The sequence below is a fragment of the Scyliorhinus torazame genome, chromosome 15 (genome assembly GCF_047496885.1).
Source record: "Scyliorhinus torazame isolate Kashiwa2021f chromosome 15, sScyTor2.1, whole genome shotgun sequence".
NCBI lineage: Eukaryota > Metazoa > Chordata > Chondrichthyes > Carcharhiniformes > Scyliorhinidae > Scyliorhinus > Scyliorhinus torazame.
Window position 1 is genome coordinate 169812831 of NC_092721.1, and position 18051 is coordinate 169830881.

Genomic DNA, 18051 nt, shown 5'->3' on the forward strand with positions numbered 1-18051 from the left:
TACTCTCTCTGTATCTGACAGCTCTAGTCTCTCTGTGTCTGACAGTTCTAGTCTCTCTGTATCTGACAGCTCTACTCTCTCTGTATCTGACAGCTCTAGTCTCTCTGTATCTGACAGCTCTACTCTCTCTGTATCTGACAGCTCTAGTCTCCCTGTATCTGACAGCTCTACTCTCTCTGTATCTGACAGCTCTACTCTCTCTGTATCTGACAGCTCTAGTCTCTCTGTGTCTGACAGTTCTAGTCTCTCTGTATCTGACAGCTCTACTCTCTCTGTATCTGACAGCTCTAGTCTCCCTGTATCTGACAGCTCTACTCTCTCTGTATCTGACAGCTCTACTCTCTCTGTATCTGACAGCTCTAGTCTCTCTGGATCTGACAGCTCTACTCTCTCTGTATCTGACAGCTCTAGTCTCTCTGTGTCTGACAGCTCTAGTCTCTCTCTCTGTATCTGACAGCTCTAGCCTCTCCCTCTTTATCTGACAGCTCTAGTCACTGTCTGTATCTGACAGCTCTAGTCTCTCTGTGTCTGACAGCTCTAGTCTCTCTCTCTCTGTATCTGACAGCTCTAGCCTCTCTCTCTCTGTCTGACAGCTCTAGTCACTGTCTGTATCTGACAGCTCTAGTCTCTCTCTCTCTGTATCTGACAGCTCTAGCCTCTCTCTCTCTCTGTATCTAATAGCTCTAGTCTCTCTCTCTCTCTCTGTATCTAATAGCTCTAGTCTCTCTCTATCTGTATCTAATAGCTCTAGTCTCTCTCTGTATCTGACAGCTCTAGCCTCTCTCTCTCTCTGTATCTGATAGCTCTAGTCTCTCTCTCTGTATCTGATAGCTCTAGTCTCTCTCTCTCTGTATCTGACAGCTCTAGTCTCTCTCTCTCTGTATCTGACAGCTCCAGCCTCTCTCTCTCTGTGTCTGACAGCTCTAGTCTCTCTCTCTGTCTGACAGCTCTAGTCTCTCTCTCTGTATCTGACAGCTCTAGTCTCTCTCTCTGTATCTGACAGCTCTAGTCTCTCTCTCTGTATCTGACAGCTCTAGCCTCTCTCTCTCTCTCTGTACCTGACAGCTCTAGTCTCTCTCTCTCTGTATCTGACAGCTCTAGTCTCTCTCTCTGTATCTGACAGCTCTAGTCTCTCTCTCTGTACCTGACAGCTCTAGTCTCTCTCTCTCTGTACCTGACAGCTCTAGTCTCTCTCTCTCTGTATCTGACAGCTCTAGTCTCTCTCTCTGTACCTGACAGCTCTAGTCTCTCTCTCTCTCTGTATCTGACAGCTCTAGTCTCTCTCTCTCTGTATCTGACAGCTCTAGTCTCTCTCTCTGTATCTGAGAGATCTAGTCTCTCTCTCTGTATCTGACAGCTCTAGTCTCTCTCTCTCTCTGTCTGACAGCTCTAGTCTCTCTCTCTCTGTATCTGACAGCTCTAGTCTCTCTCTCTGTATCTGACAGCTCTAGTCTCTCTCTCTGTATCTGACAGCTCTAGTCTCTCTCTCTGTATCTGACAGCTCTAGTCTCTCTCTCTGTATCTGACAGCTCTAGCCTCTCTCTCTCTGTATCTGACAGCTCTAGTCTCTCTCTCTGTATCTGACAGCTCTAGTCTCTCTCTCTGTATCTGACAGCTCTAGCCTCTCTCTCTCTCTCTGTCTGACAGCTCTAGTCTCTCTCTCTGTATCTGACAGCTCTAGCCTCTCTCTCTCTCTCTGTCTGACAGCTCTAGTCTCTCTCTGTATCTGATAGCTCTAGTCTCTCTCTCTCTGTATCTGACAGCTCTAGTCTCTCTCTCTGTATCTGACAGCTCTAGCCTCTCTCTCTCTCTCTGTCTGACAGCTCTAGTCTCTCTCTCTGTATCTGACAGCTCTAGCCTCTCTCTCTGTATCTGACAGCTCTAGTCTCTCTCGCTGTGTCTGATAGCTCTAGTCTCTCTCTCTGTATCTGACAGCTCTAGTCTCTCTCTCTGTGTCTGACAGCTCTAGCCTCTCTCTCTCTCTCTGTCTGACAGCTCTAGTCTCTCTCTCTGTATCTGACAGCTCTAGCCTCTCTCTCTGTATCTGACAGCTCTAGTCTCTCTCGCTGTGTCTGATAGCTCTAGTCTCTCTCTCTGTATCTGACAGCTCTAGTCTCTCTCTCTGTATCTGACAGCTCTAGTCTCTCTCTCTCTGTATCTGACAGCTCTAGTCTCTCTCTCTCTGTATCTGACAGCTCTAGTCTCTCTCTCTGTATCTGACAGCTCTAGCCTCTCTCGCTGTATCTGACAGCTCTAGTCTCTCTCGCTGTGTCTGACAGCTCTAGTCTCTCTCTCTCTGTATCTGACAGCTCTAGTCTCTCTCTCTGTATCTGACAGCTCTAGTCTCTCTCTCTCTGTATCTGACAGCTCCAGCCTCTCTCTCTGTATCTGACAGCTCCAGCCTCTCTCTCTCTCTATCTGACAGCTCTAGCCTCTCTCTCTGTATCTGACAGCTCCAGCCTCTCTCTCTCTGTATCTGACAGCTCTAGTCTCTCTCTCTCTGTATCTGATAGCTCCAGCCTCTCTCTCTCTGTATCTGACAGCTCTAGTCTCTCTCTCTCTGTATCTGATAGCTCTAGTCTCTCTCTCTCTGTACCTGACAGCTCCAGCCTCTCTCTCTCTGTATCTGACAGCTCTAGCCTCTCTCTCTCTCTGTCTGACAGCTCTAGTCTCTCTCTCTCTGTATCTGACAGCTCTAGTCTCTCTCTCTGTATCTGACAGCTCTAGTCTCTCTCTCTGTATCTGACAGCTCTAGTCTCTCTCTCTGTATCTGACAGCTCTAGTCTCTCTCTCTGTATCTGAGAGATCTAGTCTCTCTCTCTCTCTGTCTGACAGCTCTAGTCTCTCTCTCTGTATCTGACAGCTCTAGTCTCTCTCTCTGTATCTGACAGCTCTAGTCTCTCTCTCTGTATCTGACAGCTCTAGTCTCTCTCTCTCTTTATCTGACAGCTCTAGTCTCACTCGCTGTGTCTGACAGCTCTAGCCTCTCTGTATCTGACAGCTCTAGTCGCTCTGTATCTGACAGCTCTACTCTCTCTCTCTGTATCGGACAGCTCTAGTCTCTCTCTCTGTATCTGACAGCTCTAGTCTCTCTCTCTGTATCTGACAGCTCTAGTCTCTCTCTCTGTATCTGACAGCTCTAGTCTCTCTCTCTGTATCTGAGAGATCCAGTCTCTCTCTCTCTCTGTCTGACAGCTCTTGTCTCTCTCTCTGTATCTGACAGCTCTAGTCTCTCTCTCTGTATCTGACAGCTCTAGTCTCTCTCTCTGTATCTGACAGCTCTAGTCTCTCTCTCTCTGTATCTGACAGCTCTAGTCTCTCTCGCTGTGTCTGACAGCTCTAGCCTCTCTGTATCTGACAGCTCTAGTCTCTCTGTGTCTGACAGCTCTACTCTCTCTCTCTGTATCTGACAGCTCTAGCCTCTCTCTCTCTCTCTGTATCTGACAGCTCTAGCCTCTCTCTCTCTCTCTGTATCTGACAGCTCTAGTCTCTCTCTCTCTCTCTGTATCTGACAGCTCTAGCCTCTCTCTCTCTCTCTGTATCTGACAGCTCTAGTCTCTCTCTCTCTCTATCTGAAAGCTCTAGTCTCTCTCTCTCTCTCTGTATCTGACAGCTCTAGCCTCTCTGTCTGTATCTGAGAGCTCTAGTCTCTCTCTCGCTGTGTCTGACAGCTCTAGTCTCTCTGTATCTGACAGCTCTAGCCTCTCTCTCTCTCTCTGTCTGACAGCTCTAGTCTCTCTCTCTCTGTCTGACAGCTCTAGTCTCTCTCTCTCTGTATCTGACAGCTCTAGTCTCTCTCTCTCTGTATCTGACAGCTCTAGTCTCTCTCTCTCTGTATCTGACAGCTCTAGTCTCTCTCTCTTTATCTGACAGCTCTACTCTCTCTCTCTGTATCTGACAGCTCTAGTCTCTCTCTCTCTCTCTGTATCTGACAGCTCTAGTCTCTCTCTCTCTGTCTGTATCTGACAGCTCTAGTCTCTCTTTCTCGGTGTCTGTATCTGACAGCTCTAGTCTCTGTATCTGACAGCTCTACTCACTCTCTCTGCATCTGACAGCTCTACTCTCTCTCTCTGTATCTGACAGCTCTACTCTCGCTCTCTGTATCTGACAGCTCTACTCTCGCTCTCTGTATCTGATAGCTCTAGTCTCTCTCTCTCTGTATCTGACAGCTCTAGTCTCTCTCTCTGTCTGACAGCTCTAGCCTCTCTCTCTCTGTATCTGACAGCTCTAGTCTCTCTCTCTCTCTGTCTGACAGCTCTAGTCTCTCTCTCTGTATCTGATAGCTCTAGTCTCTCTCTCTCTGTATCTGACAGCTCTAGTCTCTCTCTCTGTCTGACAGCTCTAGCCTCTCTCTCTCTGTATCTGACAGCTCTAGTCTCTCTCTCTCTCTGTCTGACAGCTCTAGTCTCTCTCTCTGTATCTGATAGCTCTAGTCTCTCTCTCTCTGTATCTGACAGCTCTAGTCTCTCTCTCTGTCTGACAGCTCTAGTCTCTCTCTCTGTATCTGATAGCTCTAGCCTCTCTCTCTCTGTATCTGACAGCTCTAGTCTCTCTCTCTCTCTGTCTGACAGCTCTAGTCTCTCTCTCTGTATCTGACAGCTCTAGTCTCTCTCTCTCTCTGTCTGACAGCTCTAGTCTCTCTCTCTGTATCTGACAGCTCTAGTCTCTCTTTCTCAGTGTCTGTATCTGACAGCTCGAGTCTCTCTGTGTCTGACAGCTCGAGTCTCTCTCTCGCTGTGTCTGACAGCTCTAGCCTCTCTCTCTCTCTGTATCTGACAGTTCTAATCTTTCTCTGTATCTGACAGCTTTAGTCGTTCTCTCTCTGTATCCGATAGCTCTAGTCTCTCTCTCTGTATCTGATAGCTCTAGTCTCTCTCTCTCTCTGTATCTGACAGCTCTAGTCTCTCTCTCTGTATCTGACAGCTCTAGTCTCTCTCTCTCTGTATCTGATAGCTCTAGCCTCTCTCTCTCTGTGTCTGACAGCTCTAGTCTCTCTCTCTCGGTGTCTGACAGCTCTAGTCTCTCTCTCTGTGTCTGACAGCTCTAGTCTCTCTCTCTGTATCTGATAGCTCGAGTCTCTCTCTCTCGGTGTCTGACAGCTCTAGCCTCTCTCTCTCTCTGTGTCTGACAGCTCTAGTCTCTCTCTCTCGGTGTCTGACAGCTCTAGCCTCTCTCTCTCTCTGTATCTGACAGCTCTAGTCTCTCTCTCTCTGTATCTGACAGCTCTAGCCTCTCTCTCTCTCTGTATCTGACAGCTCTGGTCTCTCTCTCTCTGTATCTGACAGCTCTAGTCTCTCTCTCTCTTTGTCTGACAGCTCTAGTCTCTCTCTCTCTGTATCTGACAGCTCTAGTCTCTCTCTCTCTCTGTCTGACAGCTCTAGTCTCTCTCTCTGTATCTGATAGCTCTAGTCTCTCTCTCTCTCTCTGTATCTGACAGCTCTAGTCTCTCTCGCTGTGTCTGACAGCTCTAGTCTCTCTCTCTCTGACAGCTCTAGTCTCTCTCTCTCTGTATCTGACAGCTCTAGTCTCTCTCTCTGTATCTCACAGCTCTAGTCGCTCTCTCTCTGTATCTGACAGCTCTAGTCTCTCTGTATCTGTCAGCTCTACTCTCTCTGTATCTGACAGCTCTAGTCTCTCTTTCTCTGTATCTGACAGCTCTAGTCTCTCTCTCTCTGTATCTGACAGCTCCAGCCTCTCTCTCTCTGTATCTGACAGCTCTAGTCTCTCTCTCTCTCTGTATCTGACAGCTCTAGTCTCTCTCTCTGTATCTGACAGCTCTAGTCTCTCTCTCTGTATCTGACAGCTCTAGCCTCTCTCTCTCTCTCTCTGTCTGACAGCTCTAGTCACTGTCTGTATCTGACAGCTCTAGGTCTCTGTGTCTGACAGCTCTAGTCTTTCTGTGTATATATCTGACAGCTCTGGTCTCTCTCTCTTTGTATCTGACAGCTCTAGTCTCTCTCTCTGTATCTGACAGCTCTAGCCTCTCTCTCTCTCTCTGTATCTGACAGCTCTAGCCTCTCTCTCTCTCTCTGTATCTGACAGCTCTAGTCTCTCTCTCTCTCTCTGTATCTGACAGCTCTAGCCTCTCTCTCTCTCTCTGTATCTGACAGCTCTAGTCTCTCTCTCTCTCTCTGTATCTGACAGCTCTAGTCTCTCTCTCTCTCTGTATCTGACAGCTCTAGCCTCTCTCTCTCTCTCTGTATCTGACAGCTCTAGCCTCTCTCTCTGTATCTGAGAGCTCTAGTCTCTCTCTCGCTGTGTCTGACAGCTCTAGTCTCTCTGTATCTGACAGCTCTAGCCTCTCTCTCTCTCTCTGTCTGACAGCTCTAGTCTCTCTCTCTCTGTCTGACAGCTCTAGTCTCTCTCTCTCTGTATCTGACAGCTCTAGTCTCTCTCTCTCTGTATCTGACAGCTCTAGTCTCTCTCTCTCTGTATCTGACAGCTCTAGTCTCTCTCTCTTTATCTGACAGCTCTACTCTCTCTCTCTGTATCTGACAGCTCTAGTCTCTCTCTCTCTCTCTGTATCTGACAGCTCTAGTCTCTCTCTCTCTGTCTGTATCTGACAGCTCTAGTCTCTCTTTCTCGGTGTCTGTATCTGACAGCTCTAGTCTCTGTATCTGACAGCTCTACTCACTCTCTCTGCATCTGACAGCTCTACTCTCTCTCTCTGTATCTGACAGCTCTACTCTCGCTCTCTGTATCTGACAGCTCTACTCTCGCTCTCTGTATCTGATAGCTCTAGTCTCTCTCTCTCTGTATCTGACAGCTCTAGTCTCTCTCTCTGTCTGACAGCTCTAGCCTCTCTCTCTCTGTATCTGACAGCTCTAGTCTCTCTCTCTCTCTGTCTGACAGCTCTAGTCTCTCTCTCTGTATCTGATAGCTCTAGTCTCTCGCTCTCTGTATCTGACAGCTCTAGTCTCTCTCTCTGACAGCTCTAGCCTCTCTCTCTCTGTATCTGACAGCTCTAGTCTCTCTCTCTCTCTGTCTGACAGCTCTAGTCTCTCTCTCTGTATCTGATAGCTCTAATCTCTCTCTCTCTGTATCTGACAGCTCTAGTCTCTCTCTCTGTCTGACAGCTCTAGTCTCTCTCTCTGTATCTGATAGCTCTAGCCTCTCTCTCTCTGTATCTGACAGCTCTAGTCTCTCTCTCTCTCTCTGTCTGACAGCTCTAGTCTCTCTCTCTCTGTCTGACAGCTCTAGTCTCTCTCTCTCTGTATCTGACAGCTCTAGTCTCTCTTTCTCAGTGTCTGTATCTGACAGCTCGAGTCTCTCTCTCGCTGTGTCTGACAGCTCTAGCCTCTCTCTCTCTCTGGATCTGACAGTTCTAATCTTTCTCTGTATCTGACAGCTTTAGTCGTTCTCTCTCTGTATCCGATAGCTCTAGTCTCTCTCTCTCTCTGTATCTGATAGCTCTAGTCTCTCTCTCTCTCTGTATCTGACAGCTCTAGTCTCTCTCTCTGTATCTGACAGCTCTAGTCTCTCTCTCTCTGTATCTGATAGCTCTAGCCTCTCTCTCTCTGTGTCTGACAGCTCTAGTCTCTCTCTCTCGGTGTCTGACAGCTCTAGTCTCTCTCTCTCTCTCTGTGTCTGACAGCTCTAGTCTCTCTCTCTCGGTGTCTGACAGCTCTAGCCTCTCTCTCTCTCTGTATCTGACAGCTCTAGTCTCTCTCTCTCTGTATCTGACAGCTCTAGCCTCTCTCTCTCTCTGTATCTGACAGCTCTGGTCTCTCTCTCTCTGTATCTGACAGCTCTAGTCTCTCTCTCTCTGTATCTGACAGCTCTAGTCTCTCTCTCTCTGTATCTGACAGCTCTGGTCTCTCTCTGTATCTGACAGCTCTAGCCTCTCTCTCTCTCTGTATCTGACAGCTCTAGTCTCTCTCTCTCTGTATCTGACAGCTCTGGTCTCTCTCTCTCTGTATCTGACAGCTCTAGTCTCTCTCTCTCTGTATCTGACAGCTCTGGTCTCTCTCTCTCTGTATCTGACAGCTCTAGCCTCGCTCTCTCTGTCTGACAGCTCTAGTCTCTCTCTCTCTCTGTATCCGACAACTCTAGTCTCTCTCTCTGTATCTGACAGCTCTAGTCTCTCTCTCTCTCTGTATCTGACAGCTCTAGCTTCGCTCTTTCTGTCTGACAGCTCTAGTCTCTCTCTCTCTCTGTATCTGATAGCTCTAGTCGCTCTCTCTCTGTATCTGATAGCTCTAGTCTCTCTCTCTCTGTATCTGACAGCTCTAGTCTCTCTCTCTCTGTATCTGACAGCTCTAGTCTCTCTCTCTCTGTATCTGACAGCTCTAGTCTCTCTCTCTGTATCTGACAGCTCTAGTCTCTCTTTCTCTGTATCTGACAGCTCTAGTCTCTCTCTCTGTATCTGACAGCTCTAGTCTCTCTCTCTCTGTATCTGACAGCTCTAGTCTCTCTCTCTCTGTATCTGACAGCTCTAGCCTCTCTCTCTCTCTGTATCTGACAGCTCTAGTCTCTCTCTCTCTGTATCTGATAGCCCTAGTCTCTCTCTCTCTGTATCTGACAGCTCTAGTCTCTCTCTCTGTATCTGATAGCTCTAGGCTCTCTCTCTCTCTGTCTGACAGCTCTACTCTCGCTCTCTGTATCTGATAGCTCTAGCCTCTCTCTCTCTCTGTATCTGACAGCTCTAGTCTCTCTCTCTCTGGCAGCTCTAGTCTCTCTCTCTCTCTGTCTGACAGCTCTAGTCTCTCTCTCTGTGTCTGACAGCTCTAATCTTTCTCTGTATCTGACAGCTCTAGTCTCTCTCTCTCTGTATCTGACAGCTCTAGTCTCTCTCTCTCTCTCTGTATCTGACAGCTCTAGTCTCTCTCTCTGTATCTGACAGCTCTAGTCTCTCTCTCTGTATCTGACAGCTCTAGTCTCTCTCTCTGTACCTGACAGCTCTAGTCTCTCTCTCTCTCTGTATCTGACAGCTCTAGTCTCTCTCTCTGTACCTGACAGCTCTAGTCTCTCTCTCTCTCTGTACCTGACAGCTCTAGTCTCTCTCTCTCTGTATCTGACAGCTCTAGTCTCTCTCTCTGTCTGTATCTGACAGCTCTAGTCTCTCTGTATCTGACAGCTCTAGTCTCTCTTTCTCGGTGTCTGTATCTGACAGCTCTAGTCGCTCTCTCTCTCTGTGTCTGACAGCTCTAATCTTTCTCTGTATCTGATAGCTCTAGTCTCTCTCTCTCTCTCTGTATCTGACAGCTCTAGTCTCTCTCTCTCTGTATCTGACAGCTCTAGTCTCTCTTTCTCGGTGTCTGTATCTGACAGCTCCAATCTCTCTCTCTGTATCTGACAGCTCTAGTCTCTCTCTCTGTATCTGACAGCTCTAGCCTCTCTCTCTCTCTCTGTCTGACAGCTCTAATCTTTCTCTGTATCTGATAGCTCTAGTCTCTCTCTCTGTCTGTATCTGACAGCTCTAGCCTCTCTCTCTCTCTGTATCTGACAGCTCTAGTCTCTCTCTCTCTGTATCTGACAGCTCTAGTCTCTCTCTCTCTGTATCTGACAGCTCTAGCCTCTCTCTCTCTCTGTATCTGACAGCTCTAGTCTCTCTTTCTCGGTGTCTGTATCTGACAGCTCTAGTCGCTCTCTCTCTCTGTGTCTGACAGCTCTAATCTTTCTCTGTATCTGATAGCTCTAGTCTCTCTCTCTCTCTCTGTATCTGACAGCTCTAGTCTCTCTCTCTCTCTCTGTATCTGACAGCTCTAGTCTCTCTCTCTGTATCTGACAGCTTTAGTCTCTCTCTCTCTGTCTGACAGCTCTAGTCTCTCTCTCTGTATCTGATAGCTCTAGTCTCTCTCTCTCTCTCTGTATCTGACAGCTCTAGTCTCTCTCGCTGTGTCTGACAGCTCTAGTCTCTCTCTCTCTCTCTGACAGCTCTAGTCTCTCTCTCTCTCTGTATCTGACAGCTCTAGTCTCTCTGTCTGACAGCTCTAGTCTCTCACTCTCTGTATCTGACAGCTCTAGTCTCTCTCTGTATCTGACAGTTCTAATCTTTCTCTGTATCTGATAGCTCTAGTCTCTCTCTCTCTGTATCTGACAGCTCTAGTCTCTCTCTCTCTCTCTGTCTGACAGCTCTACTCTCTCTCTCTCTGTATCTGACAGCTCTAGTCTCTCTCTCTCTCTCTCTGTCTGACAGCTCTAGTCTCTCTCTCTGTATCTGATAGCTCTAGTCTCTCTCTCTCTCTCTGTATCTGACAGCTCTAGTCTCTCTCGCTGTGTCTGACAGCTCTAGTCTCTCTCTCTCTGACAGCTCTAGCCTCTCTCTCTCTCTGTATCTGACAGCTCTAGTCTCTCTCTCTCTGTATCTGACAGCTCTAGCCTCTCTCTCTCTCTGTATCTGACAGCTCTAGTCTCTCTCTCTCTGTATCTGACAGCTCTAGTCTCTCTCTCTGTCTGACAGCTCTAGTCTCTCTCTCTGTATCTGATAGCTCTAGCCTCTCTCTCTCTGTATCTGACAGCTCTAGTCTCTCTCTCTCTCTGTCTGACAGCTCTAGTCTCTCTCTCGCTGTGTCTGACAGCTCTAGCCTCTCTCTCTCTGTATCTGACAGCTCTAGTCTCTCTCGCTGTATCTGACAGCTCTAGCCTCTCTCTCTCTGTATCTGACAGTTCTAATCTTTCTCTGTATCTGACAGCTTTAGTCGTTCTCTCTGTATCCGATAGCTCTAGTCTCTCTCTCTCTCAGTATCTGATAGCTCTAGTCTCTCTCTCTCTCTGTATCTGACAGCTCTAGTCTCTCTCTCTGTATCTGACAGCTCTAGTCTCTCTCTCTCTGTATCTGATAGCTCTAGCCTCTCTCTCTCTGTGTCTGACAGCTCTAGTCTCTCTCTCTCGGTGTCTGACAGCTCTAGTCTCTCTCTCTGTGTCTGACAGCTCTAGTCTCTCTCTCTGTATCTGATAGCTCTAGTCTCTCTCTCTCGGTGTCTGACAGCTCTAGCCTCTCTCTCTCTCTGTGTCTGACAGCTCTAGTCTCTCTCTCTCGGTGTCTGACAGCTCTAGCCTCTCTCTCTCTCTGTATCTGACAGCTCTAGTCTCTCTCTCTCTGTATCTGACAGCTCTAGCCTCTCTCTCTCTCTGTATCTGACAGCTCTGGTCTCTCTCTCTCTGTATCTGACAGCTCTGGTCTCTCTCTCTCTGTATCTGACAGCTCTAGTCTCTCTCTCTCTGTATCTGACAGCTCTAGTCTCTCTCTCTCTGTATCTGACAGCTCTGGTCTCTCTCTCTCTGTATCTGACAGCTCTAGCCTCTCTCTCTCTCTGTATCTGACAGCTCTAGTCTCTCTCTCTCTGTATCTGACAGCTCTGGTCTCTCTCTCTCTGTATCTGACAGCTCTAGTCTCTCTCTCTCTGTATCTGACAGCTCTGGTCTCTCTCTCTCTGTATCTGACAGCTCTAGCCTCGCTCTCTCTGTCTGACAGCTCTAGTCTCTCTCTCTCTCTGTATCCGACAACTCTAGTCTCTCTCTCTGTATCTGACAGCTCTAGTCTCTCTCTCTCTCTGTATCTGACAGCTCTAGCTTCGCTCTCTCTGTCTGACAGCTCTAGTCTCTCTCTCTCTCTGTATCTGATAGCTCTAGTCGCTCTCTCTCTGTATCTGATAGCTCTAGTCTCTCTCTCTCTCTGTATCTGACAGCTCTAGTCTCTCTCTCTCTGTATCTGACAGCTCTAGTCTCTCTCTCTCTGTATCTGACAGCTCTAGTCTCTCTCTCTGTATCTGACAGCTCTAGTCTCTCTTTCTCTGTATCTGACAGCTCTAGTCTCTCTCTCTGTATCTGACAGCTCTAGTCTCTCTCTCTCTGTATCTGACAGCTCTAGTCTCTCTCTCTCTGTATCTGACAGCTCTAGCCTCTCTCTCTCTCTGTATCTGACAGCTCTAGTCTCTCTCTCTCTGTATCTGATAGCTCAAGTCTCTCTTTCTCGGTGTCTGTATCTGACAGCTCTAGTCGCTCTCTCTCTCTGTGTCTGACAGCTCTAATCTTTCTCTGTATCTGATAGCTCTAGTCTCTCTCTCTCTCTGTCTGACAGCTCTAGTCTCTCTCTCTCTCTCTGTATCTGACAGCTCTAGTCTCTCTCTCTGTATCTGACAGCTCTAGTCTCTCTCTCTGTATCTGACAGCTCTAGTCTCTCTCTCTGTACCTGACAGCTCTAGTCTCTCTCTCTCTCTGTATCTGACAGCTCTAGTCTCTCTCTCTGTACCTGACAGCTCTAGTCTCTCTCTCTCTCTGTACCTGACAGCTCTAGTCTCTCTCTCTCTGTATCTGACAGCTCTAGTCTCTCTCTCTGTCTGTATCTGACAGCTCTAGTCTCTCTGTATCTGACAGCTCTAGTCTCTCTTTCTCGGTGTCTGTATCTGACAGCTCTAGTCGCTCTCTCTCTCTGTGTCTGACAGCTCTAATCTTTCTCTGTATCTGATAGCTCTAGTCTCTCTCTCTCTCTCTGTATCTGACAGCTCTAGTCTCTCTCTCTCTGTATCTGACAGCTCTAGTCTCTCTTTCTCGGTGTCTGTATCTGACAGCTCCAATCTCTCTCTCTGTATCTGACAGCTCTAGTCTCTCTCTCTGTATCTGACAGCTCTAGCCTCTCTCTCTCTCTCTGTCTGACAGCTCTAATCTTTCTCTGTATCTGATAGCTCTAGTCTCTCTCTCTGTCTGTATCTGACAGCTCTAGCCTCTCTCTCTCTCTGTATCTGACAGCTCTAGTCTCTCTCTCTCTGTATCTGACAGCTCTAGTCTCTCTCTCTCTGTATCTGACAGCTCTAGCCTCTCTCTCTCTCTGTATCTGACAGCTCTAGTCTCTCTTTCTCGGTGTCTGTATCTGACAGCTCTAGTCGCTCTCTCTCTCTGTGTCTGACAGCTCTAATCTTTCTCTGTATCTGATAGCTCTAGTCTCTCTCTCTCTCTCTGTATCTGACAGCTCTAGTCTCTCTCTCTCTCTCTGTATCTGACAGCTCTAGTCTCTCTCTCTGTATCTGACAGCTTTAGTCTCTCTCTCTCTGTCTGACAGCTCTAGTCTCTCTCTCTGTATCTGATAGCTCTAGTCTCTCTCTCTCTCTCTGTATCTGACAGCTCTAGTCTCTCTCGCTGTGTCTGACAGCTCTAGTCTCTCTCTCTCTCTCTGACAGCTCTAGTCTCTCTCTCTCTCTGTATCTGACAGCTCTAGTCTCTCTGTCTGACAGCTCTAGTCTCTCACTCTCTGTATCTGACAGCTCTAGTCTCTCTCTGTATCTGACAGTTCTAATCTTTCTCTGTATCTGATAGCTCTAGTCTCTCTCTCTCTGTATCTGACAGCTCTAGTCTCTCTCTCTCTCTCTGTCTGACAGCTCTACTCTCTCTCTCTGTATCTGACAGCTCTAGTCTCTCTCTCTCTCTCTCTGTCTGACAGCTCTAGTCTCTCTCTCTGTATCTGATAGCTCTAGTCTCTCTCTCTCTCTCTGTATCTGACAGCTCTAGTCTCTCTCGCTGTGTCTGACAGCTCTAGTCTCTCTCTCTCTGACAGCTCTAGCCTCTCTCTCTCTCTGTATCTGACAGCTCTAGTCTCTCTCTCTCTGTATCTGACAGCTCTAGCCTCTCTCTCTCTCTGTATCTGACAGCTCTAGTCTCTCTCTCTCTGTATCTGACAGCTCTAGTCTCTCTCTCTGTCTGACAGCTCTAGTCTCTCTCTCTGTATCTGATAGCTCTAGCCTCTCTCTCTCTGTATCTGACAGCTCTAGTCTCTCTCTCTCTCTGTCTGACAGCTCTAGTCTCTCTCTCGCTGTGTCTGACAGCTCTAGCCTCTCTCTCTCTGTATCTGACAGCTCTAGTCTCTCTCGCTGTATCTGACAGCTCTAGCCTCTCTCTCTCTGTATCTGACAGTTCTAATCTTTCTCTGTATCTGACAGCTTTAGTCGTTCTCTCTCTGTATCCGATAGCTCTAGTCTCTCTCTCTCTCAGTATCTGATAGCTCTAGTCTCTCTCTCTCTCTGTATCTGACAGCTCTAGTCTCTCTCTCTGTATCTGACAGCTCTAGTCTCTCTCTCTCTGTATCTGATAGCTCTAGCCTCTCTCTCTCTGTGTCTGACAGCTCTAGCCTCTCTCTCTCTCTGTATCTGACAGCTCTAGTCTCTCTCTCTCTGTATCTGACAGCTCTAGCCTCTCTCTCTCTCTGTATCTGACAGCTCTGGTCTCTCTCTCTCTGTATCTGACAGCTCTAGTCTCTCTCTCTCTGTATCTGACAGCTCTAGTCTCTCTCTCTGTCTGACAGCTCTAGTCTCTCTCTCTGTATCTGATAGCTCTAGTCTCTCTCTCGGTGTCTGACAGCTCTAGTCTCTCTCTCTGTGTCTGACAGCTCTAGTCTCTCTCTCTGTATCTGATAGCTCTAGTCTCTCTCTCTCGGTGTCTGACAGCTCTAGCCTCTCTCTCTCTCTGTGTCTGACAGCTCTAGTCTCTCTCTCTCGGTGTCTGACAGCTCTAGCCTCTCTCTCTCTCTGTATCTGACAGCTCTAGTCTCTCTCTCTCTGTATCTGACAGCTCTAGCCTCTCTCTCTCTCTGTATCTGACAGCTCTGGTCTCTCTCTCTCTGTATCTGACAGCTCTGGTCTCTCTCTCTCTGTATCTGACAGCTCTAGTCTCTCTCTCTCTGTATCTGACAGCTCTAGTCTCTCTCTCTCTGTATCTGACAGCTCTGGTCTCTCTCTCTCTGTATCTGACAGCTCTAGCCTCTCTCTCTCTCTGTATCTGACAGCTCTAGTCTCTCTCTCTCTGTATCTGACAGCTCTGGTCTCTCTCTCTCTGTATCTGACAGCTCTAGTCTCTCTCTCTCTGTATCTGACAGCTCTGGTCTCTCTCTCTCTGTATCTGACAGCTCTAGCCTCGCTCTCTCTGTCTGACAGCTCTAGTCTCTCTCTCTCTCTGTATCCGACAACTCTAGTCTCTCTCTCTGTATCTGACAGCTCTAGTCTCTCTCTCTCTCTGTATCTGACAGCTCTAGCTTCGCTCTCTCTGTCTGACAGCTCTAGTCTCTCTCTCTCTCTGTATCTGATAGCTCTAGTCGCTCTCTCTCTGTATCTGATAGCTCTAGTCTCTCTCTCTCTCTGTATCTGACAGCTCTAGTCTCTCTCTCTCTGTATCTGACAGCTCTAGTCTCTCTCTCTCTGTATCTGACAGCTCTAGTCTCTCTCTCTGTATCTGACAGCTCTAGTCTCTCTTTCTCTGTATCTGACAGCTCTAGTCTCTCTCTCTGTATCTGACAGCTCTAGTCTCTCTCTCTCTGTATCTGACAGCTCTAGTCTCTCTCTCTCTGTATCTGACAGCTCTAGCCTCTCTCTCTCTCTGTATCTGACAGCTCTAGTCTCTCTCTCTCTGTATCTGATAGCTCAAGTCTCTCTCTCTCTGTATCTGACAGCTCTAGTCTCTCTCTCTGTATCTGATAGCTCTAGTCTCTCTCTCTCTCTGTCTGACAGCTCTACTCTCGCTCTCTGTATCTGACAGCTCTAGCCTCTCTCTCTCTCTGTATCTGACAGCTCTAGTCTCTCTCTCTCTGGCAGCTCTAGTCTCTCTCTCTCTCTGTCTGACAGCTCTAGTCTCTCTCTCTGTGTCTGACAGCTCTAATCTTTCTCTGTATCTGACAGCTCTAGTCTCTCTCTCCCTGTATCTGACAGCTCTAGTCTCTCTCTCTCTGTGTCTGACAGCTCTAATCTTTCTCTGTATCTGACAGCTCTAGTCTCTCTCTCTCTGTACCTGACAGCTCTAGTCTCTCTCTCTCTCTGTACCTGACAGCTCTAGTCTCTCTCTGTCTGTATCTGACAGCTCTAGTCTCTCTGTATCTGACAGCTCTAGTCTCTCTTTCTCGGTGTCTGTATCTGACAGCTCTAGTCGCTCTCTCTCTCTGTGTCTGACAGCTCTAATCTTTCTCTGTATCTGATAGCTCTAGTCTCTCTCTCTCTCTCTCTGTATCTGACAGCTCTAGTCTCTCTCTCTCTGTATCTGACAGCTCTAGTCTCTCTTTCTCGGTGTCTGTATCTGACAGCTCTAGTCTCTCTCTCTGTATCTGACAGCTCTAGTCTCTCTCTCTGTATCTGACAGCTCTAGCCTCTCTCTCTCTCTCTCTGTCTGACAGCTCTTGTCTCTCTCTCTGTACCTGACAGCTCTAGTCTCTCTCTCTGTATCTGACAGCTCTAGTCTCTCTCTCTGTACCTGACAGGTCTAGTCTCTCTCTCTCTCTGTGTCTGACAGCTCTAATCTTTCTCTGTATCTGACAGCTCTAGTCTCTCTCTCTCTGTATCTGACAGCTCTAGTCTCTCTCTCTGTACCTGACAGCTCTAGTCTCTCTCTCTCTCTGTACCTGACAGCTCTAGTCTCTCTCTGTCTGTATCTGACAGCTCTAGTCTCTCTGTATCTGACAGCTCTAGTCTCTCTTTCTCGGTGTCTGTATCTGACAGCTCTAGTCGCTCTCTCTCTCTGTGTCTGACAGCTCTAATCTTTCTCTGTATCTGATAGCTCTAGTCTCTCTCTCTCTCTCTGTATCTGACAGCTCTAGTCTCTCTCTCTGTATCTGACACTCTAGTCTCTCTCTCTCTCTGTATCTGACAGCTCTAGTCTCTCTCTCTGTATCTGACAGCTCTAGTCTCTCTCTCTGTACCTGACAGCTCTAGTCTCTCTCTCTCTCTGTATCTGACAGCTCTAGTCTCTCTCTCTGTGCCTGACAGCTCTAGTCTCTCTCTCTCTCTGTACCTGACAGCTCTAGTCTCTCTCTGTCTGTATCTGACAGCTCTAGTCTCTCTGTATCTGACAGCTCTAGTCTCTCTTTCTCGGTGTCTGTATCTGACAGCTCTAGTCGCTCTCTCTCTCTGTGTCTGACAGCTCTAATCTTTCTCTGTATCTGATAGCTCTAGTCTCTCTCTCTCTCTCTGTATCTGACAGCTCTAGTCTCTCTCTCTCTGTATCTGACAGCTCTAGTCTCTCTTTCTCGGTGTCTGTATCTGACAGCTCTAGTCTCTCTCTCTGTATCTGACAGCTCTAGTCTCTCTCTCTGTATCTGACAGCTCTAGCCTCTCTCTCTCTCTCTGTCTGACAGCTCTAATCTTTCTCTGTATCTGATAGCTCTAGTCTCTCTCTCTGTCTGTATCTGACAGCTCTAGTCTCTCTGTATCTGACAGCTCTAGCCTCTCTCTCTCTCTGTATCTGACAGCTCTAGTCTCTCTCTCTCTGTATCTGACAGCTCTAGTCTCTCTCTCTCTGTATCTGACAGCTCTAGCCTCTCTCTCTCTCTGTATCTGACAGCTCTAGTCTCTCTTTCTCGGTGTCTGTATCTGACAGCTCTAGTCGCTCTCTCTCTCTGTGTCTGACAGCTCTAATCTTTCTCTGTATCTGATAGCTCTAGTCTCTCTCTCTCTGTATCTGACAGCTCTAGTCTCTCTCTCTCTCTCTGTATCTGACAGCTCTAGTCTCTCTCTCTGTATCTGACAGCTTTAGTCTCTCTCTCTCTCTCTCTCTGTCTGACAGCTCTAGTCTCTCTCTCTGTATCTGACAGCTCTCGTCTCTCTCGCTGGGTCTGACAGCTCTAGTCTCTCTCTCTCTCTCTGACAGCTCTAGTCTCTCTCTCTCTCTGTATCTGACAGCTCTAGTCTCTCTGTCTGACAGCTCTAGTCTCTCACTCTCTGTATCTGACAGCTCTAGTCTCTCTCTGTATCTGACAGTTCTAATCTTTCTCTGTATCTGATAGCTCTAGTCTCTCTCTCTCTGTATCTGACAGCTCTAGTCTCTCTCTCTCTCTCTGTCTGACAGCTCTACTCTCTCTCTCTCTGTATCTGACAGCTCTAGTCTCTCTCTCTCTCTGTCTGACAGCTCTAGTCTCTCTCTCTGTATCTGATAGCTCTAGTCTCTCTCTCTCTCTGTATCTGACAGCTCTAGTCTCTCTCGCTGTGTCTGACAGCTCTAGTCTCTCTCTCTCTGACAGCTCTAGTCTCTCTCTCTCTGTATCTGACAGCTCTAGTCTCTCTCTCTCTGTATCTGACAGCTCTAGTCTCTCTCTCTCTGTATCTGACAACTCTAGCCTCTCTCTCGCTCTGTCTGACAGCT